Source organism: Patagioenas fasciata, chromosome 36 (assembly GCF_037038585.1).
Source record: "Patagioenas fasciata isolate bPatFas1 chromosome 36, bPatFas1.hap1, whole genome shotgun sequence".
NCBI classification, from domain to species: domain Eukaryota; kingdom Metazoa; phylum Chordata; class Aves; order Columbiformes; family Columbidae; genus Patagioenas; species Patagioenas fasciata.
Genome location: NC_092555.1, coordinates 1,478,167 through 1,492,918, shown reverse-complemented (window position 1 = coordinate 1,492,918; position 14,752 = coordinate 1,478,167). Strand labels below are relative to the sequence as shown.

Sequence of the window (14,752 nt, the reverse complement as noted above, 5' to 3'; positions counted from 1 at the left end):
GACAAGGAGGGGTCCCCATGGTGTCACAATAGGCCCTGGGGACAAAGTGGGGTCCAAGAATGTCACAATGGGCCCTGGGGACAAAAGGGGTTGCCATGGTGCCACAATGGGCCCTGGGGTCAAAGGGGGTCCCCATGGTGCTACAATGGCCCTGGGGACAAAGGGGGGTCCTGGGATGTCACAATGGGTCCTGGGGACAAAGGGGGTGTCCCCATGGTGCCACAACGGGCCCTGGGAGCAAGGGGGTGGACAGGATGTCACAATGGGTCCTGGGGAAAATGGGGGGTGCCCAGGATGTCACAATGGACCCTGAGGACAAGCGGGGGTCTCCATGGTGTCACAATGGGCCCCAGTGACAAAGGGGCACCCCTGAATGTCACAGTAGGTCCTGGGGACAATGGGGGGTGCTGGGACGTCACAATGGGCCCTGGGGACAACGAGGGATCCCCAGGATGTCACAATGGGCCCTGGGGACAACGAGGGATTCCCAGGATGTCACAATGGGCCCTGGAGACAAGGGGGTGTCCCTAGGATGTCACAATGGGCCGTGCGGACAAGGGTGGTACCCACGGTGTCACAATGGTCACTGGGCACAAGGGGGGGTCCCTATAGTGTCACAATGGGTCCTGGGGACAAGTGGGCTCCCCAGGATGTCACAAGGGCCCTGGGGACAATGTGGGGTCCTGGGATGTCACAATGGGCCCCAGTGACAAACGGGGGCCCCTGAATGTCACAATGGGCCCTGGGGACAATCGGGGTCCTGGGACGTCCCAATGGGCCCTGGGGACAAGGAGGGATCCCCAGGATGTCAAAATGGGCCCTGGGGACAATAGCGGGTCCTGGGACGTCCCAATGGGCCCTGGGGACAAGCAGGGATCCCCAGGATGTCACAATGGGCCCTGGGGACAATGGCGGGTTCTGGGACGTCACAATGGGCCCTGGGGACAAGGGGGGGTCCCCAGGATGTCACAATGGGCCCTGGGGAAAAAGAGGGGTCCCCTGAATGTCACAATGGGCCCTGGGGACAAGGGGGTGCTGAGGATGTCACAATGGGCCCTGGGGACAATGGGGGGTCCTGGGACGTCACAATGGGCCCTGAGGACAATGGTGGGTCCCCTGAATGTCACAATGGGCCCTGGGGACAACGGGGGGTCCGCAGGATGTCACAATGGGCACTGGGAGAAAGGGTGGGTCCCCATGGTGTCACAATGGGCCCAAGTGACAAGGAGGGTCCCCACGGTGCCAGGATGGGTCCTGGGGACAAGGGCGTCCCCCAGATGTCACAATAAGCCCTGGGGACAAAGTGGGGTCCTGGGATGTCACAATGGGCCCTGGGGACAATGGGAGTCCCCAAGGTGTCAGAACGAGCCCTGGGGACAAAGTGGAATCCTGGAATGTCACAATGGTCCCCAGTGACAAAGGGGTTCCCCATGGTGCCACAATGGGCCCTGGGGACAAAAGGGGTCCCCAGGATTTCACAATGGCCCTGGGGACAAAGGGGGGTCCTGGGATGTCACAATGGGCCCTGGGGACAAAGGGGGTATCCCCATGGTGCCACAACGGGCCCTGGGAGCAAGGGGGTGGCCAGGATGTCACAATGGGTCCTGGGGAAAATGGGGGGTGCCCAGGATGTCACAATGGACCCTGAGGACAAGCGGGGGTCTCCATGGTGTCACAATGGGCCCCAGTGACAAAGGGGCTCCCCTGAATGTCACAGTAGGTCCTGGGGACAATGGGGGGTGCTGGGACGTCACAATGGGCCCTGGGGACAACGAGGGATCCCCAGGATGTCACAATGGGCCCTGGGGACAAAGAGGGGTCCCCTGAATTTCACAATGGGCCCTGGGGACAAGGGGGTGCAGAGGATGTCACAATGGGCCCTGGGGACAATGTGGGGTCCTGGGATGTCACAATGGGCCCCAGTGACAAAGGGGGTCCCCTGAATGTCCCAATGGGTCCTGGGGACAATGGGGGGTCCTGGGACGTCACAATGGGCCCTGGGGACAAGGAGGGATCCCCAGGATGTCACAATGGGCCCTGGGGACAATGGAGGGTCCTGGAACGTCACAATGGGCCCTGGGGACAAGGGGGGTCCCCAGGACGTCACAATGGGCCCTGGGGACAAAGGGGGGTGTCGACGGTGTCACAATGGGCCCCAGTGTCAAAGGGGGTCCCCATGGTGCCACAATGGGCCCTGGAGACAAAGGGGGTCCCTTGGATGTCACAATGGGCTCTGGGGACTAGGAGGGATCCCCAGGATGTCACAATGGGCCCTGGGGACAATGGGGGGTCCTTAGACTTCACAATGGGCCCTGGGGACAAAGAGGGGTCCCCTGAATGTCACAATGGGCCCTGGGGACAATAGCGGGTCCTGGGACGTCACAATGGGCCCCAGTGACAAGAGGGGGTCCCCAGAATGTCACAATGGGCCCTGGGAACAAACAGGGGTCCCCGGAATGTCACAATGGGCCCTGGGGACAAGGGGGTGCAGAGGATGTCACAATGGGCCCTTGGGACAATGGGGGGTCCTGGGACGTCACAATGGGCCCTGCGGACAAGGAGGGATCCCCAGGATGTCACAATGGGCCCTGGGGACAATGGGGGGTCCTGGGACGTCACAATGAGCCCTGCGGACAAGGGTGGTACCCAGGATGTCACAATGGGCCCTGGGAACAAGGGGGGGTCCCCATAGTGTCACAATGGGCCCTGGGGACAAGGAGGGATCCCCAGGATGTCACAATGGGCCCTGGGAACAATGGGGGGTCCTGGGACGTCACAATGGGCTGTGGGGACAAGGGGGGGTCCCCAGGATGTCACAATGTGCCCTGGGTTTCAAAGAGGCGTCCCCTGAATGTCACAATGGGCCCTGGGGACAATGGGGGGTCCTAAGACGTCACAATGGTCCCTGAGGACAAGGAGGGATCCCCAGGATGTCACAATGGGCCCTGGGGACAATGGGGGGTCCTGGGACGTCACAATGGGCCCTGGGGACAAAGAGGGGTCCCCTGAATGTCACAATGGGCCCTGGGGACAAGGGGGTGCAGTGGATGTCACAATGGGCCCTGGGGACAATGGGGGGTCCTGGAATGTCACAATGGGCCCTGGGGACAAAGGGGATGTCCACATGGTGCCACAATGGGCCCTGGGAGCAAGGGGGTCCCCAGGATGTCACAATGGGTCCTGGGGACAATGGGAGGTGCCCAAGATGTCACAATGGACCCTGAGGACAAGCTGGGGTCTCCATGGTGTCACAATGGGTCCCCAGTGACAAGGGGGGGTCCCCATGGTGTCACAATGGGCCCTGGGGACAAACGTGGTTCCCCTCAATATCAAAATGGGTCCTGGGGACAAAATGGGCTCCTTGGATGTCACAATGGACACTGGGGACAACGGGAGGTCCTGGGACGTCACAATGGGCCCTGGGGACAAAGTTGGTCCCCACGATGTCTCAATGAGCCCCAGTGACAAAGGGGGGTCCCCAGGATGTCACAATGGGCCGTGGGGACAATGAGGCTCCTGGGACATCACAATGGGTCCTGGGGACAAGGGGGGGACCCCTGAATGTCACAATGGGCCCTGGGGACAATGTGGGGTCCTGGGATGTCACAATGGGCCCCAGTGCCAAAGGGGGTCCCCTGAATGTCACAATGGGCCCTGGGGACAATGGGGGATCCTGGGACATCACAATGGGCCCTGGGGACAAGGGGGGTGTCCCCTGAATGTCACAATGGGCCCTGGGGACAATGTGGGGTCCTGGGATGTCACAATGGGCCCCAGTGACAAAGGGGGTCCCCTGAATGTCACAAGGGGCTCTAGGGACAATGGGGGGTCCTGGGAAGTCACAATGGGCCCTGGGGACAAGGGGGGTGTCCCCTGAATGTCACAATGGGCCCTGGGGAGAAAGGGGGTCCCCAGGATGTCAAAATGGGCCTTGGGGACAAAGTGGGGTTCTTGGATATCACAATGTGACACAGTGCAAAGGGGGTCCCCATGGTGCCACAATGAACCCTGGGGACAAAGGGAGGTCCCTAGGATGTCACAATGGGCCCTTGGGACAATGGGGTTCCTGGGATGTCACAACGGGTCCCCAGTGACAAAGGGGGTCCCCAGGATGTCTCAATGGGCCCTGAGGACAATGGGAGGTCCCCATGGTGTCACAAAGGGTCCCCAGTGACAAGGGAGGTCCCCACGGTGCCAGGATGGGTCCTGGGGACAAGGAGGTCCCCAGGATGTCACCATGGGCCCTGGGGACAAAGGGGGTCCCCAGGATGTCACAATGGGCCCTGGGGACAAAGAGACTCCCCAGGATGTCACAATGGGACCTGGGGACAAGGGGGTCCCCAGGAACTCACAATGGGCTCTGGGGACAATGGAGGTTCCCCAGGATGTTCACAATAGGCCCTGAGGACAAGGGGTGGTCCCCATGGTGTCACAATGGGTCCCCAGTGACAAGGGGGTCCCCAAGGTGTCACAAAGGGCCCTGGGAACAACGGGGGGTCCTGGGACGTAACAATAGGCCCTAGGGACAAAGGGGGTCCCCACGGTGTTACAATGGTCCCGGGTGACAAAGGGGGATGCCCAGGATGTCACAATGGGCCCTGAGGCAAGGAGGGGTCTCCATGGTGTCACGATGGGTCCTGGGGACAAGGGGGTCCCCAGGATGTAAGAATGAACCCTGGGGACAATGGGGGGTCCTGGGACGTCACAATGGGTCCTGGGGACAAAGGGTGTCTCCAGGATGTCACAACGGGCTCTGGGGACAATGCAGGGTCCTGGGACGTCACAATGGGTCCTTAGGACAAAGAGGGGTCCCCAGGATGTCACAATGGGCCCTGGGGACAATGTGTGGTCCTGGGATGTCACAATGGGCCCCAGTGACAAAGGGGGTGCCCTGAATGTCACAATGGGCCCTGGGGACAATGGGGGGGTCTTGGGACGTCACAATGGGCCCTGGGGACAAGGAGGGATCGCCAGGATGTCACAATGGGCCCTGGGGACAATGGGGGGTCCTGGGACGTCACAATGGGCCCTGGGGACAAGAGGGGGTCCCCAGGATGTCACAATGGGCCCTGGGGACAAAGAGGTGTCCCCTGAATGTCACAATGGGCCCTGGGGACAAGGGGGTGCCGAGGATGTCACAATGGGCCCTGGGGACAAGGGGGGGTCCCCAGGATGTCACAATGGGCCCTGGGTACAAAGAGGGCTCTCTAAAGTGTCACAATGGGCCCTGGGGACACAGAGGGGCCCTAGGACGTCACAATCAGCCCTGGGGACAAGGGGGGGGTCCCCTGAAAGTCACAATGAGCCCTGGGAACAGAGGGGATCCCCAGGACGTCACAATGGGCCCTAGGAACAATGGGGGTGCCTTGAAGGTCACAATGGGCCCTGGGGACAAAGGGGGGGTCCGCAGGATGTCACAATGGGCACTGGGGACAAAGGGGGAGTCCCCATGGTGTCACAATGGGCCCAAGTGACAAGGAGGGCACCCACGGTGCCACGATGGGTCCTGGGGACAAGGGGGTCCCCCAGATGTCACAATGGGCCCTGGGGACATTGGGGTTGCCCAGGATGTCACAATGGGCCCTGGGGACAATGGTGGGTCCCCTGAATGTCAAAATGGGCCCTGGGGATAAAGGGGGGTAGCAGGATGTCACAATGGGCCCTGGGGACAATGGTGGGTCCCCTGAATGTCAAAATGGGCCCTGGGGACAAAGGGAGGTAGCAGGATGTCACAATGGGTACTGGGGACAAAGGGGGCGTCCCCATGGTGTCACAATGGGCCCTGGGGACAAAGGGGGATCCCCAGGATGTCACAATGGGCCCTGGGGACAATGGGAGTCCCCAAGGTGTCAGAACGAGCCCTGGGGACAAAGTGGAATCCTGGGATGTCACAATGGCCCCCAGTGACAAAGGGGTTCCCCATGGTGCCACAATGGGCCCTGGGCACAAAGGGGGTCCCCAGGATTTCACAATAGCACTGGGGACAAAGGGGGGTCACGGGATGTCACAATGGGCCCTGGGGACAAGGGAGGTCCCCATGGTGTCACAATAAGCCCTGGGGACAAAGTGGGGTCCTGGGATGTCACAATGGGCCCCAGTGACAAAGGGGGTCCCCATGGTGCCACAATGGGCCGTGGGGACAAAAGGGGTCCGCAGGATGTCACAATGGGCCCTGGGGACCAGGGGGGGTCCTGCGATGTCACAATGGGCCCTGGGGACAAAGGGGGTCCCCTAGATGTCACAATGTGCTCTGGGGACAAGGGTGGTACCCACGGTGTCACAATGGGCCCTGGGAACAAGGCGGGGTGCCCATAGTGTCACAATGGGTCCTGGGGACAAGTGGGGTCCCCAGGATGTCACAATGGGCCCTGAGGACAATGTGGGGTCCTGGGATGTCACAATGGGCCCCAGTGACAAAGGGGGTGCCCTGAATGTCACAATGGGTCCTGAAGACAATGGGGGGTCCTGGGACGTCACAATGGGCCCTGGGGACAAGGAGGGATCCCCAGGATGTCACAATGGGCCCTGGGGACAAGGGGGGGTCCCCAGGATGTCACAATGTGCCCTGGGTACAAAGAGGCGTCCCCTGAATGTCGCAATGGGCCCTGGGGACAAGGGGGGGTCCTGGGATGTCACAATGGGCCCTGGGGCCAAACAGGGATCCCCAGGATGTCACAATGGGCCCTGGGGACAATGGGGGGTCCTGGGACGTCACAATGGGCCCCAGTAATAAGGGGGTATCCCCAGGATGTCATAATGGGCCCTGGGGACCAGGGGGGTCCTTCGATGTCACAATGGACCCTGGGGACAAAGGGGGTCCCCTGGATGTCACAATGGGCCCTGGGGACAAAGGGGGGTCCTGGGATGTCTCAATGAGCCCTGCGGACAAGGGTGGTACCCACGGTGTCACAATGGGCCCTGGGAACAAGGGGGGGACCCCATAGTGTCACAATGGGTCCTGGGGACAATGTGGGGTCCTGGGATGTCACAATGGGCCCCAGTGACAAAGGGGCCCCCTGAATGTCACAATGGGTCCTGGGGAAAATGGGGGGTCCTGGGACGTCACAATGGGCCCTGGGGACAAGGAGGGATCCCCAGGATGTCACAATGGGCCCTGGGGACAAAGAGGCGTCCCCGGAATGTCACAATGGGCCCTGGGGACAAAGAGGAGTCCCCTGAATGTCACAATGGACCCTGGGGACAATGGGGGATCCTGGGACTTCACAATGGGCCCCAGTGACAAGGGGGGGTCCCCAGGATGTCACAATGTGCCCTGAGGACAAAGAGGCGTCCCCGGAATGTCACAATGGGCCCTGGGGACAAGGGGGTGCCCTGAATGTCGCAATGGGCCCTGGGGACAATGGGGGGTCCTAAGACGTCACAATGGGCCCTGGGGACAAGGAGGGATCCTGGGACGTCACAATGGGCCCCAGTGACAAGGGGGGGTCCCCAGGATGTCACAATGGGCCCTGGGGACAAAGAGGGGTCCCCTGAATGTCACAATGGGCCCTGGGGACAAGGGGGTGCAGTGGATGTCACAATGGGCCCTGGGGACAATGGGGGGTGTCCAGGATGTGAGAATGAGTCCTGAGGACAAGGGGGTTCCCCATGGTGTCACAATAGGCCCTGGGGACAAAGTGGGGTCCAAGAATGTCACAATGGGCCCTGGGGACAAAAGGGGTTGCCATGGTGCCACAATAGGTCCTGGGGACAGTGGGGGGTCCTGGGACGTCACAATGGGCCCTGGGGACAAGGAGGGATCCCCAGGATGTCAGAATGGGCCCTGGGGACAAGGAGGGATCCCCAGGATGTCAGAATGGGCCCTGGGGACAATGGGGGGTCCCCAGGATGTCACAATGGGCCCTGGGGACAAGGGGGTGCCGAGGATGTCACAATGGGCTCTGGGGACAATGGGGGGTCCTGGGCTGTCACAATGGACCCTGAGGACAAGGGGGGTCCCCAGGATGTCACAATGGGCCCTGGGGACAAAGGGGGTCCCCACGGTATCAGAATGGGCCCTGGGGACAAGGGGGGTCCCCTGAATGTCACAATGGGCCCTGGGGACAATGGGGGGTCCTGGGATGTCACAATGAGCCCTGCAGACAAGGGTGGTACCCACAGTGTCACATTGGGCCCTGGGCACAAGGGGGGGTCCCCATAGTGTCACAATGGACCCTGGGGACAAGGGGGTGCCGAGGATGTCACAATGGGCCCTGGGGACAATGGGGGGTCCTGGGACCGCACAATGGGCCCTGAGGACAATGGTGGGTCCCCTGAATGTCAAAATGGGCCCTGGGGACAAAGGGGGGTCCGCAGGATGTCACAATGGGCACTGGGGACAAAGGGGGGGTCCCCAGGATGTCACAATGGGCCCTGGGGACAATGTGGGGTCCTGGGATTTCACAATGGGCCCCAGTGACAAAGGGGGTCCCCTGAATGTCACAATGGGTCCTGGGGACAATGGCGGGTCCTGGGACGTTCACAATGGGCCCTGGGGACAAGGGGGGGTCCCCAGGATGTCACAATGGGCCCTGGGGACAAAGAGGGGTCCCCTGAATGTCACAATGGGTCCTGGGGACAGGGGGGTGCAGTGGATGTCACAATGGGCCCTGGGGACAACGGGGGGTCCTGGGACGTCACAATGGGCCCCAGTGACAAGGGGCGGTCCCCAGGATGTCACAATGGGCCCTGGGGACAAAGAGGAGTCCCCTGAATGTCACAATGGGCCCTGGGGACAATGGGGGTCCCCAGGATGTCACAATGGGCCCTGGGGACAATAGGAGGTTCTGGGATGTCACAATGGGCCCTTGGGGTTTAGAAGTCAGGTCTAAGAGTGCAGCGTTTGGGGTGCAGGGGCTTGGGGGGAAATTTAAGGTTGCAGAGTGTGGGGTGCACAGGACTGGGGCACAGGATTTGGGGGTGCGGGGTTTCAGGGTTCAGGATTTGGAGGTGTGGAGTTTTGGGGTGCAGGGGTTGGGAGTGCAGGGTGGTGGGGGTGAGAGATTTGGGTGCAGGATTTGGGGGTGCAGAGTCTTGGGAGGCAAGGATCCGGGTCTTCAGGATTTGGGGGTTCAGTGTTTAGGGCAGCACAATCTTGGGGTGCAGGGGTTTGCAGTGAAAGGTTTGGTAGGCAGGATTTGGGGTGCAGGATTCTGGGGTGCTGGGTTTGGGGTACAGGATTTGCTGTTGCAGGGATGGGGTTGAAGGGCTTGGGTTGCCAGGCCTTTGAGGTGCAGGATTTGGAGGTGCAGGGTTTGGGAGGGAATTCTTTGGGGTACAGGGTTTGGGGGCAGGGTTTAGGGGTGGAGGGTATAGGATGGAAAGATTTGGGAATGCAGGGTTTGGGGTGCAGGTTTCGGGGTTCAGGAAGGTAGGGAGGGCAGGATTAGGGGGTGCAAGGTTTCAGTTGTAGGGTTTAGGGGTGCAGAGTTTGGTAGGGCCGAATTTGGGGGTGCAGGATCTGGGGTGCAGGGTTTGGGAAGACAGGATCGGGGGTGGAAGATTTGTGGATGCAGGATTGAGGGGCAGGGTTTTGGTGCAGGGCTTGGGGTCAGGATCTGGGGTGCAGGTTTGGGAAGAGTATTTTGGGGTGCAGGATTTTGGGTGCCGTGTCTGCGGGGCAGGTTTGGGGTGATCACTGCTGATCCGCACACACTCTCTCTCTCTGTCCCCATTGTCCCCAATGCCCCCTTACCTGTCTCACCTCCCTCTCCAGCTCCGCTCCCACCCCCCCAATCCCCCTCAGCGGGGCCAGCCCGGGGTGCAGCTGCTGCAACGGCTCCTCCTCTGCATTCATTAACAATTAACACCCTCAGCAGCGCTAATTAACACCCCCCCCACCCCCCCGTATCCCCGCTGCCCCCTAATTACCCCCTAATTCGCGCTAATCACCCCTAATTCCCCCTCATTACTCACCCAGCAGCCCCTCGATGTCCGCAGCCGCCATCTTGCCCCGCCGGGAGGGCCACAAACCACCTCAAAATTGACCCAAAATAGCGCTTTTTCAACCCAAAACCCTCCCGCTGAGGCTCCCCGAGCTGTGTCCCCAAAGCCCCCGCTGTTGTCACCTCGGGAAAAGCGCGAAAAAAGCGGCCCCGGGGGTCCCCGCGCTTCGCCTCGCGCTCTGAGGGAAAGCGCGGGAAAACGAGCGGAGACGGAAAGAGCCGAGCGGAGCCGAATGGGCTCGAGCGGAGCCGAATGGGCCCGAGCGGAGCCGAACGGCGCCCGAGCGGAGCCGAGCGGCGCCCGAGTCCCGGCCGGGGCCGAACGCACCCGAAGGGACCCGAAGTCTTCCCGAAGGGGTCCGAGTGGAGCCGAACGCACCCGAACGCACCCGAAGGGGCCGAACGCACCCGAAGGGACCCGAAGTCTTCCCGAAGGGGTCCGAGTGGAGCCGAACGCACCCGAAGGGACCCGAACCCACCCGAAGGGGCCCGAGTGGAGCCGAACAAACCCGAAGGGACCCGAACCCACCCGAAGGGACCCGAACCCACCCGAAGGGACCCGAACGCACCCGAAGGGACCCGAACGCACCCGAAGGGGTCCGAGTGGAGCCGAACGCACCCGAAGGGACCCGAACGCACCCGAAGGGACCCGAAGTCTCCCCGAAGGGGCCCGAACCCACCCGAAGGGGCCCGAAGTCTCCCCGAAGGGACCCGAAGTCTCCCCGAAGGGACCCGAACCCACCCGAAAGTGCCCCAAAAGGCGCCAAACTCCCAAATCCCCCCTTTTTACCCCAAAACCCGTGTTCCGCTCCCCCCCCGGCCCCTCCTCTTCCTCCCCCCGCCCCCTTTCTTCCCCTTTTCCCGCCTCACGATCGTTTCCCGCCGCGCCGGTGGCTGTGAGCGAGGCCACGCCCCCTTCCTCAGGCGGCGGCCAATGGGAAGCGGGGGGGGTGCGTGGCCACGCCCACTGTGCGTGGCGTGCGCGGAGGCGGCTCCGAGAGGAGCCGAAGATACACGAAGGGAGCCGAAGGGACCCGAGGGGACCCGAAGGGACCCGAACGCACCCGAAGGGACCCGAGTGGGGCCCGAACGCACCCGAGGGGACCCGAAGGCACCCGAAGGGACCTGAACGCACCCGAAGGGACCCGAACGCACCCGAAGGGACCCGAGTGGGACCCGAACACACCCGAAGGGACCCGAAGGGACCCGAGTGGGGCCCGCACTCACCCGAAGGGACCCGAAGGGACCCGAACACACTTAGGGGGCTCCATGAGTCACTTATGGGTCACTATGGGGCACTCCTGGGTCCCTAAGGGGGAAATTATGGGGGTCTATGGGGAGTTCAGGAGGGACCCAGGAGTACCCCAAGGGACCCAGGAGTGCCCCAAAGGACCCAGGAGTTCAGGAGGGACCCAGGAGTGCCCCAAAGGACCCAGGAGTTCAGGAGGGACCCAGGAGTGCCCCAAAGGACCCAGGAGTACCCAAATGTGTTGTGTTTTGTTTTTTCTCTCTTGTTTATGTCCTCTTTTACCTGAAATGGGACAATGGGGGCAATGGGGGGCAATGGGGTCAATGGGGGGCAATGGGGTCAGTGGGGGGCAATGGGGTCAGTGGGGGGCAATGGGGGACAATGGGGGACAATGGGGGCAGTGGGTACAATGGGGGCAATGGGGGCAATGGGGGGCAATGGGGGGCAATGGGGGCAGTGGGGGGCAATGGGGGGCAATGGGACAATGGGGGGCAATGGGGTCAATGGGGGCAATGGGAGTCAATGCGGTCAATGGGTCAATGGGGTCAATGGGGGCAATGGGAGTCAATGGGGGGCAATGGGGATCAATGGGTCAACGGGGGTCAATGGGGGTCAATGGGTCAATGGGGGCAATGGGGGCAATAAGGATCAATAAGGGGCAATGGGGGGCAATGGTGATCAATGGGGGGCAATGGGGGTCAATGGGGGGTCAATGAAGTCAATGACTCAATGACTCAATGGGGGTCAATGGGGATCAATGGGTCAATGGGGTCAGTGGGGTCAATGGGTCAATGGGAGTCAATGGGGTCAATGGGGGTCAATGGGGTCAATGGGGATCAATGGGTCAATGGGAGTCAATGGGGTCAATGGGTCAATGGGGTCAATGGGGATCAATGGGTCAATGGGGTCAATGGGTCAATAGGGATCAATGGGGGGCAATGGGGATCAATGGGTCAATGGGGTCAATGGGGTCAATGGGTCAATGGGGGTCAATCGGTCAATGGGGATCAATGGGGGTCAATGGGGTCAGTCAATGGGGTCAATGGGGTCAATGGGAGTCAATGGGGTCAATGGGTCCCAGGGTCGCATTCCCGCTGTCCCTGTCCCCGCTGTCCCAGGGCTCAGTGCTCACTCCTCATTGGTTCCTGGCCTTTTGCATTCATTAATATTCGGTTAATTATTCGTTAAGGTTTTCTTGCCATAGTTGAGCCCAGCAGGAACCCCCGGGGTCCTAAAACCCTCCCTCTCTATGGGTCCCTATGGGGCTCTATGGGTCCCTATGGAGCTCTATGGGTCCCTATGGGTCCCTATGGAGCTCTCTAGGTCCCTATGGGGTTCCATGGGGCTCTGTGGTTTCCTATGGGCCTCTATGGGGCTCTATGGGTCCCTATGGGTCCCTATGGGTCCTTATGGGTCTTAATGGGTCTCTATGGGGCTCCTTGGGTCTCTATGGGTCCCTATGGGTCTCTATGGGTCTCTACGGGTCTCTATGGGTCCCTATGGGGCTCCTTGATGCTCTATGGGTCTCTATGGAACCCCCAGGGTCCTAAAACCCTCCCTCTCTATGGGTCCCTTTGGGTCTCTATGGGTCCCTATGGGTCTCTATGGGGTTCCATGGGGCTCTGTGGCTCCCTATGGGCCTCTATGGTCTCTATGGGTCCCTATGGGGTCCTACGGAGCTCTATGGGTCCCTATGGGTCTCTACAGGCTCTACGGTCCCTATGGGTCTCTATGGGGTTCCATGGGGCTCTGTGGCTCCCTATGGGCCTCTATGGTCTCTATGGGTCCCTCTGGGGTCCTATGGAGCTCTATGGGTCCCTATGGGTCTCTACAGGCTCTACGGTCCCTATGGGTCCCTATGGGTCTCTATGGTCTCTATGGGTCCCTATGGGTCCCTTTGGGTCTCTATGGGTCCCTATGGGGTTCCATGGGGCTCTGTGGCTCCCTATGGGCCTCTATGGTCTCTATGGGTCCCTATGGGGTCCTATGGAGCTCTATGGGTCCCTATGGGTCTCTACAGGCTCTACGGTCCCTATGGGTCCCTATGGGTCTCTTTGGGTCTCTATGGGTCCCTATGGGGTTCCATGGGGCTCTGCGGCTCCCTATGGGCCTCTATGGTCTCTATGGGTCCCTATGGGGTCCTATGGAGCTCTATGGGTCTCTACAGGCTTTACGGTCCCTATGGGTCTCTATGGGGTTCCATGGGGCTCTGTGGCTCCCTATGGGCCTCTATGGTCTCTATGGGTCCCTATGGGGTCCTATGGAGGTGGGTGCTTTTTTCCAACCAAAGTGATTAATGAGTTTTTAGGGTTTATCCCAAATGATGGGAACCCCCGGTTCCTTCCTTCCTTCCTTCCTTCCTTCCTTCCTTCCTTCCTTCCTTCCTTCCTTCCTTCCCTCCTTCCCTCCTTCCCTCCTTCCCTCCTTCCCTCCTTCCCTCCTTCCCTCCTTCCTTCCCTCCTTCCTTCCCTCCTTCCTTCCCTCCTTCCTTCCCTCCTTCCTTCCCTCCTTCCTTCCCTCCTTCCCTCCTTCCTTCCGTCCCTCCTTCCTTCCTTCCCTCCTTCCCTCCTTCCCTCCTTCCTTCCGTCCCTCCTTCCTTCCTTCCTTCCCTCCTTCCCTCCTTCCTTCCCTCCTTCCTTCCCTCCTTCCCTCCTTCCTTCCCTCCTTCCTTCCCTCCTTCCTTCCCTCCTTCCTTCCCTCCTTCCCTCCTTCCTTCCCTCCTTCCTTCCCTCCTTCCTTCCCTCCTTCCCTCCTTCCTTCCCTCCTTGCCCTCTCATAACCGCACGCGAGCCCCGATGCTGAGGGCCCTTGAGCTCCTCCTCGCCTTTGAAAACAACATGGACGACCTCACCTTGTTGATGATGGGGATCTTCTGGAGCAGGCCAGGGATCCTCTGGAGATCCTCGCAACGTGGTGCTTTCCTTTGAGCCCACGACTTCTCTGCCTGGGGCCTCTTCCCATTGGACGCTCTTGGAGGAGCCACTGAGTTTTTGGAGCTCGCCACCTCTTTTGGATGAAGCTGGAGCAGCTGGGGATGGGCCTGGGATGCTGGGCAGGAAGAGCCAGGGCCGGTGCTGGACCCTCCCCAGCCCATTTCTCTCTGTTCGCTCCTCCAGAATCCTCTGAATCTGATGGCGAAGATGACGAAGATGACGAAGATGACGAAGATGACGAAGATGATGAAGATGATGAAGATGATGAAGATGATGAAGATGATGAAGATGACGAGCGTGTCCCCACGCGGGAAGACATCAAGAAGCTGATGGAAAGCAAGAAGAAGCAGCAGTCGCTCCAGGAGAGCTTTGGATACCCCAGACCACCCCTTGTGCTTCGGATGCCCACACCACCCCTTGTGTTTTGGATACCCCAGACCACCCCTTGTGCTTCGGATGCCCACACCACCCCTTGTGTTTTGGATACCCCAGACCACCCCTTTGGGGAAGACCCTCCGTATGCTGAGGTGTTGCGTCTCCTTCCTCTTCATCCTCTAAAAGGTGTTTGGTGAAGAGCAGAGCTGGAAGCGGGGGTTCCCATCATTTGGGATAAACCCTAAAAACTC

The 14,752-nt window shown here is 60.7% G+C and overlaps 1 long non-coding RNA gene across 1 annotated transcript in view; it reads right to left on the bottom strand.

Moving 5' to 3' along the window:
- The window catches only part of LOC139826192 (uncharacterized), a 31,787-nt gene extending 20,930 nt beyond the window's left edge, over nucleotides 1-10,857 (bottom strand). The window contains exons 1-2 of the long non-coding RNA XR_011736194.1: nucleotides 10,815-10,857; nucleotides 9,916-9,975 (exon numbers count right to left, since the gene is read on the bottom strand). This is a non-coding gene — a long non-coding RNA (uncharacterized lncRNA). The remainder of the gene's footprint in view (nucleotides 1-9,915; nucleotides 9,976-10,814) is intronic.
- Between the last annotated feature and the right edge of the window lie 3,895 nt (nucleotides 10,858-14,752).